This window comes from Osmia bicornis, chromosome 15 (genome assembly GCF_907164935.1).
Source record: "Osmia bicornis bicornis chromosome 15, iOsmBic2.1, whole genome shotgun sequence".
Classification (NCBI taxonomy): domain Eukaryota; kingdom Metazoa; phylum Arthropoda; class Insecta; order Hymenoptera; family Megachilidae; genus Osmia; species Osmia bicornis.
The window spans coordinates 5,594,127-5,608,361 of record NC_060230.1 but is presented as its reverse complement, the minus strand read 5'-3'; the positions used below and the strand labels follow the sequence as shown (position 1 = coordinate 5,608,361).

Here is a 14,235-nt window from a genome sequence, read left to right as displayed (position 1 = left end):
AAATTTCTTTATTCTCAAAATTAAAAATTTTCTTCAATTTTCCTTGATAGACAACCTTCTGAAGGGGTTGATGATTTAGAGGGTAGTTGAATTTAAAGAATTAAAGGTGTATCGTAATGGCAACCTAGAAATTAATTCCTCTATTAATTATCAGCACAATAAATTTCATTGTACAGATAATAAATAGCTCGAGAGATTTTTATCTCCCCCAGCATTGAACTTGAGAACTGGTTTAATTAGATAAACGCAACGTATCCATCTATCCTCCTTAATGATTCCCCGTGAAAACATCAGCGTCAAACGCGGCAATTTACGAGGCCATAAACGAGCCGATAAAATCGTGTATAACGTGCACCTGAACCACGAAACGCGGACATTGGAATGAAGACGAGCTGGGCGCAACGGGGAATATCAATTAGGTTATGACGAATAAACTTTTCTAATTACGTGGCCGAGCGCAGCCTTCTGATGGGAGTCCTCGGACCGCCGACTAATTGCAGGCCTCTGTTTCTGCACCTGTACGCAGGTATCTTGCATCCGAAACTAACCTGCTTTGCATGTTGCATGTTGCACCAAGCGCATCGGACCGGCTAGAAGGAGAAAGAGATATATGTATATAGTGAATAACGACTTGAATGAAGGGAAGGAGTAAGTGAATGAACCGAGATACAAGCAACGTAGTCGGAAACCGAGTGATTCAATGAAACCCGGAGACAATGATAGAACGAGAGAGTAAATGAGACGGTAAATGAAAAGGAGAAAAATTGAGAAAATAGAGAACGAAAGATGAACGGCTGTCAGCAAGACGGCTTCATATATTTTTTAATTAATAGTGGGGAAAATCGATATGTTTGCCTCAAAATTAATCTTCCAATTTTGTATTAAAGCTTCTTTTCTTATTTTAAATTGAAGTACACAGGTACATGTTTATTAATTTTTAGACAGCGGACCATGAAGAGAACCCCAATTTTAATTTAAGCTCGGAGGTATTTGAAGTATTTATAATTTACATTTTTGTAGAAGCAAGAAATCTTACAGTATCTTCTTGATCAATTAAGTTTCCAGTAATTCAGGGATCGAATATCTGATAATCAAGGATTTTAATCAACCTGACCCATCCGTAATACGAAATTGTTCGTAATGCAGGATAGCAACGAGTTCATGTAATCAACGTAGCACAGATCTCCCAATGAAATTAAACCCTGCTTTACGATTATGAACGTAGTCGACGTAATTTCTGCTACGTTACACGTAACGCCGGTGCACATATATAATTTCAACATCGTCGAACCTATCACGTTCAGTGGAGGAACGAAATAAACCGTGTAATTATATTTTGATCCGACGGAAAAGTCGTTGAATAATTATCCATCATTTACCGTGACCCGCGTATCTGTTGTTAACGTAATTAACGTTAGGAAATTCTGGGAATTTTATCGATGAAATTGTTCTTCCGATCGAACATTCTCCGATACCGGGGGATATCGAACGATTCTCAATTATAAATCGTGCTTGAAACTTTGAAAGCAACGATAAAGCCAATTTCAACGTTTCTGTTCTTCCGGTTTATCCACGGATCATCCGTGGCAAGATTAACGATTCCCCGGACGTTATCGTGTATTTTCAAACGGGCGAAATCGATGCAGCCTCTTCGATGGCCACTTTGTTGCTCGTGCAATGCAATCTTGCCGGGACGTTTCACGAGAAAGCATATAATATAAATTGATCGACGAAAGGGATATTAGAGGGAAGGCAACAAAGGGGTGAAGACGATGGAGAGAATATTGAACGAGGAATGGTTAAAGGGTGCTCTAGGATGTTAAACCCAACATAGGGAACAATTTTTTCTGTTACCAGTGATGATCATGAAAAAGCGATATATTGATTTTTTAAAAATATTTTTAATATTTTTATTTGAATACGACACGCTATAATTATAAATCAAAATATTTTATTTTCGATAGTTAGTTATTGTTGTTTGAATAAAAATACATAGTTTGAAATAGACAAACCATAGAGCACGTCTGGAGGAATGTAGTCTCTTTGACAGTGTCTCCAGCCATCAGGGACCTAACAGCGTTATCGTAACTCAATATCCCGGAAACATGGCTGGTTCCGTGTGGCGACGTTCGACAGGAAACTGGTACTGGAACAAAAGCGATCTCCCGCGGCAAATAAATAATAAATCGGCGCTCAAAGGGTCGGCAAGTGGAATCGTAGAGAGCGTAAAAGTGATCCAATAAGCAGACTGAGTTATAGTAGACGCGAGGCACACACCTGGTGCGAACGTTTCCCGACACGAGATCCGACGTGACGTACGATCAGAAAACGATTTAATAAATTTCACACGTTGTCCGATGACAACGTGTCACCTGCACCCATTGCAGCTCGATCGATCGCGCGTGGGATACGGCCAAGATCGAGACTGATCGACCGTTCAAGTTTCTCGTTAATCGTTTCGATCGACTACCACCCCATTACCCTCCCGGATGTAACCGAACGAGAGGTCGATTGTCATCCCCCGATCGAGAGAACTTCACGGGTTGATCGTGAAAAAGAGTGCTGTCGTTTCGATATTCATTCCCCTGTCTATGCCGCTTTCTTTTGATCCTTCCGATACTGACAGTAACTCCATTCATGATGGCGGAGCAATTTTTAATAGAGTAGTATTATCTTTTAACCTGAAGCTGAACGTATGATTTTTAAAGAAGGTTTTTATATATTGGGAAAAATAATTTTGAAAGGAACAGTGTAAAATTTAGAAAATGAAAATAATATGAAATATATTAAACTGAAATTGGATTTTTCTCCATGGTTCGTCATCTGAGATTCACGGGAATCCAAATCCCTCTCGAAACAAAATTCATCCCCGTAATTCCTGGACCAACGCGAAAATCAAATTGCACGGGCTTCTTCGTCGAAAGCTTTATCGACTCGTGGTGTCCAGCGTCCGTGTAACAAATTAAACGGTAAACGAATAGCGCGGGGATGATTTACAAAATGCATTTCCGAGGGTGGTCGGTCTCTCCCCGTCGAAAATTCGCGTATCGGCTCCGCTTTGAATTTATAGCGCGGTATTTTCTAAACCAAGCTGTTGCATTATAGCACAATTTAGCTGGGTATAATTCATCGATGATGACCGAAGGGATTCAAATAGAGCAATGTTCCGTAAAATCAAATTATTCTTTTTTAACATAAGTTTCATTCGAATATCTTCGATAGATGCAACGAATAATTACAAGCCAAGAGAATAAGGAAACGATTTTATTAAAATAACTAAAATAGCTCTCATCTAGTTTCGTGTAGCACAACTGTTTTATAGTCTATCTCGAATCAATGGCCGCTAAGGGCCGCCGAAGAGTAAACCCCCGACGACTTTATTCGAAACTTTATTACCTCTCGTCTTTCTACATCCCGTTATCCTCATCCCCCGGGTGTTTCTTTCAAAGGTGGAAAACACGAGCCTCCCTGTTTCGAATAAATATCTGAAAAACAGTCGAACCGCGAAGACAATCAAAAAAAGACTCGTGCCCTAGGAAAAGGTAATATCGTTCAATCCCTTTTCGTCAAACATTCCCCGAATCAACCAAAAGGGTTGCATCTACAAGACCTATTCCTTTTTTTTCTATCAAAGCAAAGTTTCGATTGGATTTCGTTACCAACACTGTTACCCGTTTCACGAACAAGCCGCGAGCTGGTTTCGTAAAGAGAGACAAGCACAAAGAAATGGAAGAGAAAGAATTCATGGTTCCAGGGATAGAAAGAGGATTTTTTACGACGAAAAGCTGGCCCTGTTTAAACTATAGCCCGCATGACTTCGTTAGTCTCATTATCAACAGGATACCCGGCACCCTTTTTCCGTTTCTCCTTTTTCTCGACACGTATATTCAGCTTCGTTACCACGACTCGATGTTGCCCGTCGTTAATTTTCCTTTATTTACTTGCCACCTTTACTTTTTGACAATTGCCACCACGTATTCACAATTTTCAACATTTCTTTCATTTCTTTCTATGTAACATGTTAATAAATTAATTTCAATTCTAAAACACTTTATATTAGACGTGCAAACTAATTCTGTGCCTTTTCATCGATTAATTGAAGATTTGATTTTTAAAATAATTTATTAGCAATTTTTACATCTAATATTAATATTCGTTTGAATGTAAAAATGATTCTATTAAATTCTACTAGCCATAGGGGAGGCGAAGAAGTTTCAGAAACATGGCGTTTAAATATTTTATCTAAAAGTTGAAATTTCTTCGAACACGAAGTTCAAGGCAATTCGCTGAAGATTGCACGAACCTCGAAAAAGTTTCCCCCAGCAATCATAGCACCTACGTTGACATAATTGTCTTCCTGAGAGATTTTCTCGGAGAAATTGCCAAGTCGGAGCATACAGGGAAGTTAATAGTGATTCTTCGTACAGTTTCCGGAATTTCGGATGCTCCCCCCTCTATTCTCGTGTCTTGCTTAATTACTGAAACTTACTGTCGGCAAGTTCGCGATCACCAGTTGTCAACGAAAGAAATTGAAATTAATTTTCCAACTTGCAGAAAGCAAAATAACGACAACCCGTCTCGCGAGCGATTACGGAAAGAACGTTTAACAATAAGTTTGTTAATAACAGAAATGGAATGCAATAACGTAAAAGTTGAATGGAAAAAGAAAAGGAAAAGAAAAAAGTTAACTGTTACGGGAGATAGGAGGATAATAAGGAAGCTAACGAACTTAGCCGGAGCGTCGTTAAGACGACGTTCCGCTATTAAAATCCCATCACTGACGCTAAGGATATTTTTAAGAAAAGCGATGGTTCTCTTTCCATCCTTTTTTACTCTCCTCTCGGAACGTCGCAGGACAAGCTGGCGAAATTTTCAACGCGTACCGCGACGATTCTTCGTGTTCGTTCTCGCCTCCTTTTTAATTGATGAGGTTGCGCGAATAATGATTACACGGTAGCCCGGAGGATACGCTCAAAGTAGATAATAATAGGGAGTGAAATTTCAAGGTACTTGTATCAGGGAAAATAATTACGCTAACTTTATCGCTTGTTAGGGTATCCCTTATTTCACAGCATCTTTGAAACACAATACCGACAGCAATTTTTGTTATCGGAACTTGGAATTTTTTCAATTAACGAATAGGTCGATGATTTTGAAACAAAATACCGAAAGTATAGAATTTTATTTGAAATTAATAAACGCATCTTTTCTTTGTTCGACAAATAATTATTTATGAATGGGGGGAACATCGAAGGCAGGGACAACAGATCAAAAGCAAAGGGAGGTAGTTGAAAAACAATCAGAAAAGCAAGGTAACCGAGGCGAGTCGTTTAAAAGAGAAAGAAAACACAAAGGAAGTTTTTAAAAGAGCAGGCAAATACAGAGGAGATCGTTCAGAAAGGTGCACGGATCTCCGTTGAAAACATTCGACAAAAAGGAGAGGCGAGCTATGGAGTCGGAAAGATGGAAAAACTATAGGTAAAGGCGGGATAGGGAATAAGGGTGGAGCATGTGCGGGTGGATAAGAAAGAGGTGGAGAGGAAAATAAATTGCGTCCAGCATCTGGTGATAACTGGAAAAGTTATCGCACGTGCCGCCTCCTCTTCGTTCGGAGCCACGTACTCGCCGAATTCTTCAGTTCCACCAACTTTTCTGCTGTCCGTCCGGTTGACACTGGTCATAGGGGTGCCGAGGGTGGCTCGAGTACCAGACAAATCTTCCCCTTTGCGCGGTGAAAAAGTATGGGTATAGGAGAGTCCGTTCGTGATTTCAGCCGGAGTAAGATTCACTTTGGAAGACTGTTTTGGAGAAGAACTTGTACCGGATGATCTATGAGATTTGGGTAGATCTTTGTGGGGATTGTTGGTACAAGAAGTTATATAAAAGAAATCCTTAAAATTATTTTACATTTTAAGGGGATCAAATTACTTTTTAAAAAATTTATTTTGAAGATAACAATCTGTTAACACTTTTAACCTAAGGTTAAAATTGGGACTCTCTCCATGGTTATCCAAGGGTTAAAGCAAAAGATTTATTCTTTTGCAAGGAATTACTATTGTTCTTTTTTTGAAAGGAATTTAGAGATACATTATTTTCAAGTCCATGCTTGCTTTAAAATATTCAGCATTGTTCCCGAAGTTGTGCTTTAAGAGGAGCTTAATATTCTCTATGAGCGAAACGCGGGTCGAGGCTCGATAAAGAGGGTTAATCTTTTTCGAGTAGAGTTCGTCGAGTTGGTATAAGGCATAGTATATCGTATTATTTTCAAAAATTAAATATAAAACAGAAAGCTGTACTATTAGATGTAGAGGTAGAAAAAATTTGTATCTACGATTCTTTGATGCTTAATTCGACCAGTTGGAGTTATTCGATCGAACTTGTGATCAAAGTGACGATTTAAATCTCTCCTTTCTTCTTTTCTCCATCTTCTACTTTTTGTACGTTGAAGAGAAGCGGTAAAGTATGGGGAATTGGTGAACTCTCTTTTCTGTTCAGAGAAGACTCTATTCTTGTGGAAACTTGGTATTTTTTTTTATCTCTAGATTGCAGAAAGTTGTCGGTATCGAGAGAAATGATTTATGAATTTGGTCCTTTTCTTTCGACGAGACTGTTTCCTCTTTTTTGGACGGGAAGAAGGGCATTAAGCGTAGGCGAGTACAGCTGCGAAGATGAATGAAAGTTTAGGGGAAGTTCGAAGTGTTGAGGGTAATGGATAAGCGACGGATTAATGAATCGACTGCTTGGAAGCTTCATTATATGGCAGCTTGGAGAAAATTGAATCATATTTTGACGTAAAAACGAAGCTCCATCATAAAGATTTTCCATAGGCTTCGACGTTCATCTGGAAAAATATTTTTTGAAGCTTACTTTCAATCCTGTACCATCATCTTTGAGAATCGACATTTCTTTCATGAGACTGCTTTTTCTCGTCAATATTTTAATAGCGATATTAAAAATATTTATTGTAGTATTATAATGGGAAATTTAATTTAAAATTAAATAATTGTTTAATTTTATTTGTTTCAGGTAAGTTGGAAACCTCACCTGACCATTCTTAATTACCTACCGTCATTCTTAATTACCACGTAAGTTAATTTTCCATTTTCCATTTTTATAAAAAGACACTTACTTTCACTTCTACCATACAAACCAAAAATTTCTCTCATATAATATTTAAAACACCACAGGAAGGTTAAAATTAGAAACACCATTCTATATTTTTTATTTTACCAAATTTTGATCGATTACTTTCTAACAAGTTTGAACGCAACAACCCCAGTTTCCTCTATTAAACGTCGTAACCTTTTATTCGCCCCTTATAGAAAAAAGTCACAGGAGCCACAATTCACAGGCGAAAAATCCACAAACCCTGTGGTTCGCTGGGCTCGTTTCGTCTACCGGCGACTAAATAAATTTGGAGGTTGACCATTTTAAACGTCGTGAAACGGAGACTCGCATTAGTGAACAAAAGTCCTGAACGTCAAATAAACTTTCCAAGCGATAGATAAACCAGTGAATCTCATAAATTCAATGATCCTAAAACCATAAAATAATTATTGATATCTGACAGGGAATTGTGCTCCTTTTACGATCAAACAATTCTTTCTTCCCTATGTTGGTCAACTGAGATTTTTATCGACATTCTATTTTCTTTTCCATTTCCAAAAAGATTTCATTTAAATTATGAATTTTATTATTTTTCAAACGATATAAAAATAAGAATCACCTAAGTATTTTCCAACCCCCATGCATGTTAGGGGACGAAATAACCTTGAAAAAGAAAAGATTCTACTACCCCTCTGACCCACGTATACCGAAGCTTACACCCCTTTCCATTCGTCTCCATTGCAACCGGATATCGGAGTTCGGACTGGACTTCGGACCGCTTCGAAATCGGAAATATTCATATTGACCCTTGAACTTTATTCCTAAGGGAGCATGGTTCTCGTGGCCCGTGGGGCTCTTGTTCATAAATTCCACGGGATACGACGTAGGTCGTCGGGCAAACGGTGAAATTCTTTCGAGCAATTGTGTGACAAAGCCGTTCTCTTGTTCTCCGTTATATTGCCTGTATTTTACACACCACATACAGCACCGTTCATAAATATCTGAAGAGTTTCCTATTTCTAGAAGAATTGAAGTCTTATCGTAGAAAGTGGGGCTTGGAATAATATTAGAGTTTCATGTATCAGATAAAGAATTTCCTTATTTTTATTCAGTTCATATTTTATTTAAAATTAGGAAAAAGCATTTGGAAGTATTCACAAGGGTCTTTTCATAGAATTGTGATGAAAATAATTTAGTATACTGGTGGGCAGACCATCACGATTCATTTAAATAATAATATTTAAATTTTTGTGAATTTTTAAAGGAGGAAAATATCAATTTCTCTAAAATGTGCTTCCTAATATTCTACAATTCTAAAATTTCATACATGTTCAAAGTTTTGTGAGATCTGGTCTACCCTCGAAAAGATCCTAATTACACCAATGATAGGGAAATGAAAGTGTTATTTGAGACGTCACTGTAATGATCTCATTATCGATGGTGATCAAGAATCAACGAGGCTTGTATGTTCCAAACAAGCAGAAATTTTTCACTAATGACGCAAACGAACAGGTCCATTGACTCTTTTCACATCGCCTATCTCTCCATTTCCATTCTTAAGAGACCTCGTAAGAAAGCTCTCAAGATTATGGGACATGTTTTTTTTTCAAGGCTCTCACCAGCCTTTTCCCGGACAGGAGTTTAGTTTTCGCGGTTTCACTTGGGATAATTCTCGCGTTCCTAGCGATTGATGCGCTCGAGCAGCTTTTTCTCTCTTTCTCTCTTAAAAGGTGCACCCTTTTTACCAACTTTCCCCGACCTTCTTTGTTTCCCTTGTCGGCAAAAAGCCTCTCAGCGGTATGAAACTGACTTTTTCCCCGGATGGGCACGCATTTATTTTCCTACCACCGACGGGATGCCGATCTAGCCGTCGCGTCGATGGGGCTAACATTTTTTCATGTCACAGATGTATGAGGAAATTTGTTACTCTCCCTTTGGTATATGGTCGCCTGTTCTTCTGCTGAGAAATCTAGCAGAGCTTCGTCCCTTTAGTCAATTCGTAAAATTTCCATTTTTTCGCAAACACGATAATTTTCAATTTTCTGAAAAACTTTATTTCATCAATTTCATAAGTATCAGTTCATTAACCCTTAAAAGTGTAGCCTGAATTAATTGTGACCCAAATACAAAGCATATACATGGATATTAAAATTGAGCTTCTCTTCATGGTCCGCCGTCTAAAGGTTAACGAAATACAATTTGTCCGCGTAGAATTTTTAATGTAATTATTCAGGGAGAGCAAATAATCGTTGACCTATTTCCCAAATACCGTATACACTACGTCGTAGAATTTTACAAGAAGCCAGATTCTTTTCATAAACACCGCGCACGGTGCTTTCCGGTGCTTCTTATCGTGGCCGGACGAGCGCAATATGACGAGCTTTTTTTTTCTTTTCTCCCAGAGACACCCAGCCTCGGTATCTGATGCTTCGAGGACGTCGTACAGGTTATGAAGCATCGGGTCCCGGGGATCTCTTCTTTTATGTTCCTCGGCCCGTGATATCGAGTGACATAATTCATGGTAAACAAACGGTTTCCTCGGAGCTTGACACGCGGCGAAAGCTCCATTGTGCGTGTTCCCCTCTCGTACTGTTCCGGTTCTTTTTCAGCCGGCGCGACGCGGAAAAAAGCTTCTCTCTGTCTCGGAATTGAAAGCTTTCTCCCTTTCTCTGTAAGTAACTAGAAAACACGGTTTAATTTCGGTCCCCGTGGAACGTTCCGGTCATTAAGCGAGGTGATACCCAACGTACAAGCACTTTTTCCGACCTGTACACGTAGAAAACTCTATTGACTTTTTTTCCACACCCTCTATTTACCCCTTCCGACTCTCTTTCGCATCCCCGGCTACGTTTCCGATTTCTGTCTACTTACCCCTGTCTGCATTGTTTCTCCTTCTTCTACTTACAATCCCCTCCGGTTTGCTGTTTTTCTTCCCTCTTGTATTCTAAGCTGATTACTTTCTCTTCACAGACAAGCTTCATACTTTAATAATTGAAGAATTGAATCTTGGGCAGGAATAGGTGAGGATTTATGAGGAATTTTTATTATTATCATACTGCAGATTTTTAGAAAATGATAACTTAAATTTAAATTTAAATTTATAATTTAAATTTTTCTTTTAAAGTGTATCTTCTTAGCTATCGTACGCGTTATTATTATCGGTTTTCTTCAACGAGAAAGACCCAGTTCGTTCAACTGTACTGAGTGTCGAATGACGAGGTAGAAGTTGAAGAGATGACGCGTTCTTGCTGAAATTTTTACGAGCGTCGAGGCGCAAGATTCGCGAAGGACAAACGTTTTTCGTCAGAAGCACCATTCATCTCGCGCTTTGCTTTCGCTCTCCTCTTTCTCCACGGTCTTCATGGCGAGCTGTATCTACCTTGTGAAAAAAGCTGTCCTGGTTACTGATTCTTTCTTCACCTGCCTTTCAAACGGGACCATTTCATACCCTTACTACTTCCTGTTAACATGTTTCGAATGCGAATGGTATGAAAATTTTGTTGCCTCGAATGATATTTAACACTTTGCATTCATGATAAATCTCATTAAGGATCTAATTAATTATTTCCACATTTGTCCTTTCATTTGAATTTAATTTCTGAAAGTACTGTAAGCTTAGGGTTTTATATTTTGAGGAACGCTAGTTTGAGTCATTGTGAAAGAAAAATTCATATGAATTTCATTTAATTTTCTTTTCATCCTAAGTTCTTCTGAAAACAGAAGTAAGACAAAGGAGGATGAGCATGAAGTTCGATCTATTTTTGATGGTAGACTGACTGTTCCGGGTAAATTGACAGTTTCGGCCACGGTGGCCGCCAGTTCTGAATAGTTCTCCGCGCAAAACCGCAGAACGAATACCGGCACGGTTACGATCGCTGCATCAGTTCCCTAGAAATGTACTTCCGGCACGTCCTTCCGGTTAATCGGACAGTTTCGGAATTCGTTCCAAATAGTTGTCGAAGAGTTTCGCGGGTCACGACGCCGGCCAACCGAGGATTTTCCAAAATTCGAACAGCCGAAAATCTCAATGTGTAATTCTCTGCAAAGTTTATTCGATTACCTACTAAATAATATCCTTAGTTCATAATTTTTCCAAATTTTATTTATACAGTTACATTGAGAATTCAATGAAGTATACAAAGTAGATTTAACATCTAACGAAACATAAAATTGAATCATATCTGAAATCTTTTGTCAATTTCACATAGAAATCAATTGCAGATAAATGAATCAACGCCAAAAGTGTGTAGAAATAAATTGATCCAATATTCCCTTTCAATTACAGTTTCTTTGATTATAATTTTTACGACAGAAGTTTTATTCCCATTAGAAAATGTTCAATCAGAGCCGTGTTTCCCGATTGGTATGTATTCCATATCGTAATTATCGTGTTTCAGAATACTTGGCGGATCGTACAGCTTCCGTCGAACGTTAAATACACAAAATTGGAATCGAGGTTTATCGATGTTAATAGGGGAACGAGGAGGAACGGGAATCGCGGCTAATTAAAAACGACACGCTGATCGAGAAAATATTTATGCGCCGTTATGCATCACGAACTTAGCCGTCCGTTCGCAATTTTCATCTCTCGCCATTTCACCACTCCCGTTCGTTCGTTCGATTGAAGCTTCAATAAAAAAAAAAAAAAAAAAATGAATCTTCAGGGGCTAGTAAACACAACACTTACTCGTTTCACGATGGATTACCGGTTTAATTGTTCAAAACACACTTTCATTGTGGACTACGGTTCAGTGCTCTTTCCATTTCCAATTTCTATTCAACTGGAAATTCCCTTTTTTATCTTTCAAATAAATGCTCAAAAGGATTCTTTATAAATTGCATCGTTTATATATTCTTCTATTGACACATGTATTTTTATAATTTTCTTTTTATAATAGTCTTATAGACGTATCACCATCCGTAGTTTATAATTGTATAATTTGTGCAATTTAATAGCCACCGTATTACGACAGTATTTTTCACAGTTATTTCCCTCGTGATTGCCTCGTTTCAGGCTACTTCACTTGTTCCGCTCAAGATCGCTCTATTTAAGATTCCTTTACTTCCGGTCCATTAATTTACGACTCATCTTCCCGCCATGATTTGAGCTTTTATTGCGCTATTATTCTTTGGTCGAATCTCGATTGCTCTATTTTAAGATAACTTCATTGGCGGTGGCATCACTTTCGTTTCATTTAATCATATCATTCTCACGTACTTACGTTTGTCTCATACTACTTAGGATTTCTCTCGTTGGATTAATTTATTCGACGATATATTATGATAGATGTGGGTTTTGATAGAAACATGCCTAATTTATCGAATAGAAATGATGTATAAATTGGCTGTTATGATAACACGTTAAGCTAGTTAAATTCTGTGGTAAGTACACGCTCTCAAAGGATCCAGGGGTCTCTCGAAAGCTGCTCCTCTTCCAAGTTCTCTCTGAATACGTTCTCTCGACTCTGGACACGCCAATTCTCTGACCTCTCACGAAATACTCACGAAACTCCGAACTCTGTTACAACTTTGACTAAAACGTTGATCCACACCCCTTTTATGAACGTTTGCTCTTCATTTCCTATTATTCGTCCAGAGAATCACTCGCATCGTCACTAAAGATAACTTTATTCAAATTGTTTACGTACCTTAAAAGTTTATTGTTAATTTCATTCAGCCAAAATTATCGAAGATATAATTTTTTAAATAAAAAAGAATCCTTTAAAAAATGTTAATAGATTTTCTTTTAAAAAAATTCCCAACCATGCACGTTCTTCTGATTCTTCTGAAAAGCATTCAATTACTATTGCATTCTTTTCAATCAATTAAAGGAAGAATTTCAATACTAGTTTCCAAAAAATTCAAAAATAAATCCTTGATCTGTGAAAACCTGTTACATGTACCTGGTAACCGGTAAATGGCGCCAGTAGATCTGCACTATTATTTACTAGTCTCCATAGATCGACAACTAATCCCTTGAGAAAAAGCACTGGTGTCATTAAAATCAACTATCGTACCATAAAACCAATTACCATCATTTAATTTCTTGTCAGGTGTACAAGGAAGTAGTTACGGGAAGAATTTTCCAAGAAATTATGTTCGAAATAAGAAGATCGAAAGTGGTGGCTGTTCGATTACTAACGAATGGGAGACAAGAGGAAATAGAAAAAGGAAAACGCGTATCGGTACTCGGGTTGAACGATTAGTCGAGTATGAAATTAGCATCGAGGCGACGCGTGAAATCTGTATCGACGCCGTCCTATCTACTCGTTCCGGATCTAATTTGAATTTACGTGAGGTGTAAATTAAACGGAGGCTTGAGGATTTTTGCCTCGAACCGATAACAGCCAGCGGAGATTTCATAGATTTCGATCTGACGTACTAATTAGCTGGTAATTGGCTGAGGCATCGTCACTTATTTATAGGTCGTTTTGGGATTTTAATAGTGGTGATTAATCTGAATTTTCATATAGGATGATAGGCATCGAGGGGGCGAGGATTTATTGGCCTTCTTTTAAAAGGTTTTATAAGGTGTTGAAACTTTGATTTAATGCAGTAATTAAGTGCTATTATAATCTTCCAAATTTTCAAGCATATCTTTTCTATCTTCAAGAATTAAAAATTCCTATAAAAATTAATTTATGTGTAGATCACTCCTACACCCTTCCTCCTAATCCACCCTTATTGAGCACCGGATTTAAACAAACTTTTATAACACGCTACTTTCTGGAATGTTGTCATAATTTACAAACAATTTCATCTTCACCCAACCACTTTGGTAATCTACATATCTGCCTATTTGTTTCCGGCGCTCTTTTTGTCCTCCCTCTATTCACTGTTTCTTCCGTTGGAGAGCGTTATGGGAAAAGCGGCCAGACAGTAGAAACGAAATTGCCTGCAACTCATGACAACTTGCTGGGTTAGTATAGCCCTCTAGCGCGATAAAATGTTATACCGAATGCGGCAAGCGTAATTCCGGATTTCATAGTTTCTCTCTCTATAGCTGCGTATGCGCGTACCATGTTCATGCATCATTTTAGAGAGTGCATTTTTGGGAGATTCCAAAGCTTTAATGGGAACCAGCTTTCGGCTATGATGGATGCTGATATCCACAAGTGATGAAACGCT

General features: G+C 38.2%; 1 protein-coding gene across 5 annotated transcripts in view; it reads left to right on the top strand.

Moving 5' to 3' along the window:
- Positions 1 to 14,235, top strand: part of LOC114877542 (nephrin-like) — a 279,693-nt gene that overhangs the window by 154,400 nt on the left and 111,058 nt on the right. The window lies entirely within an intron of this gene.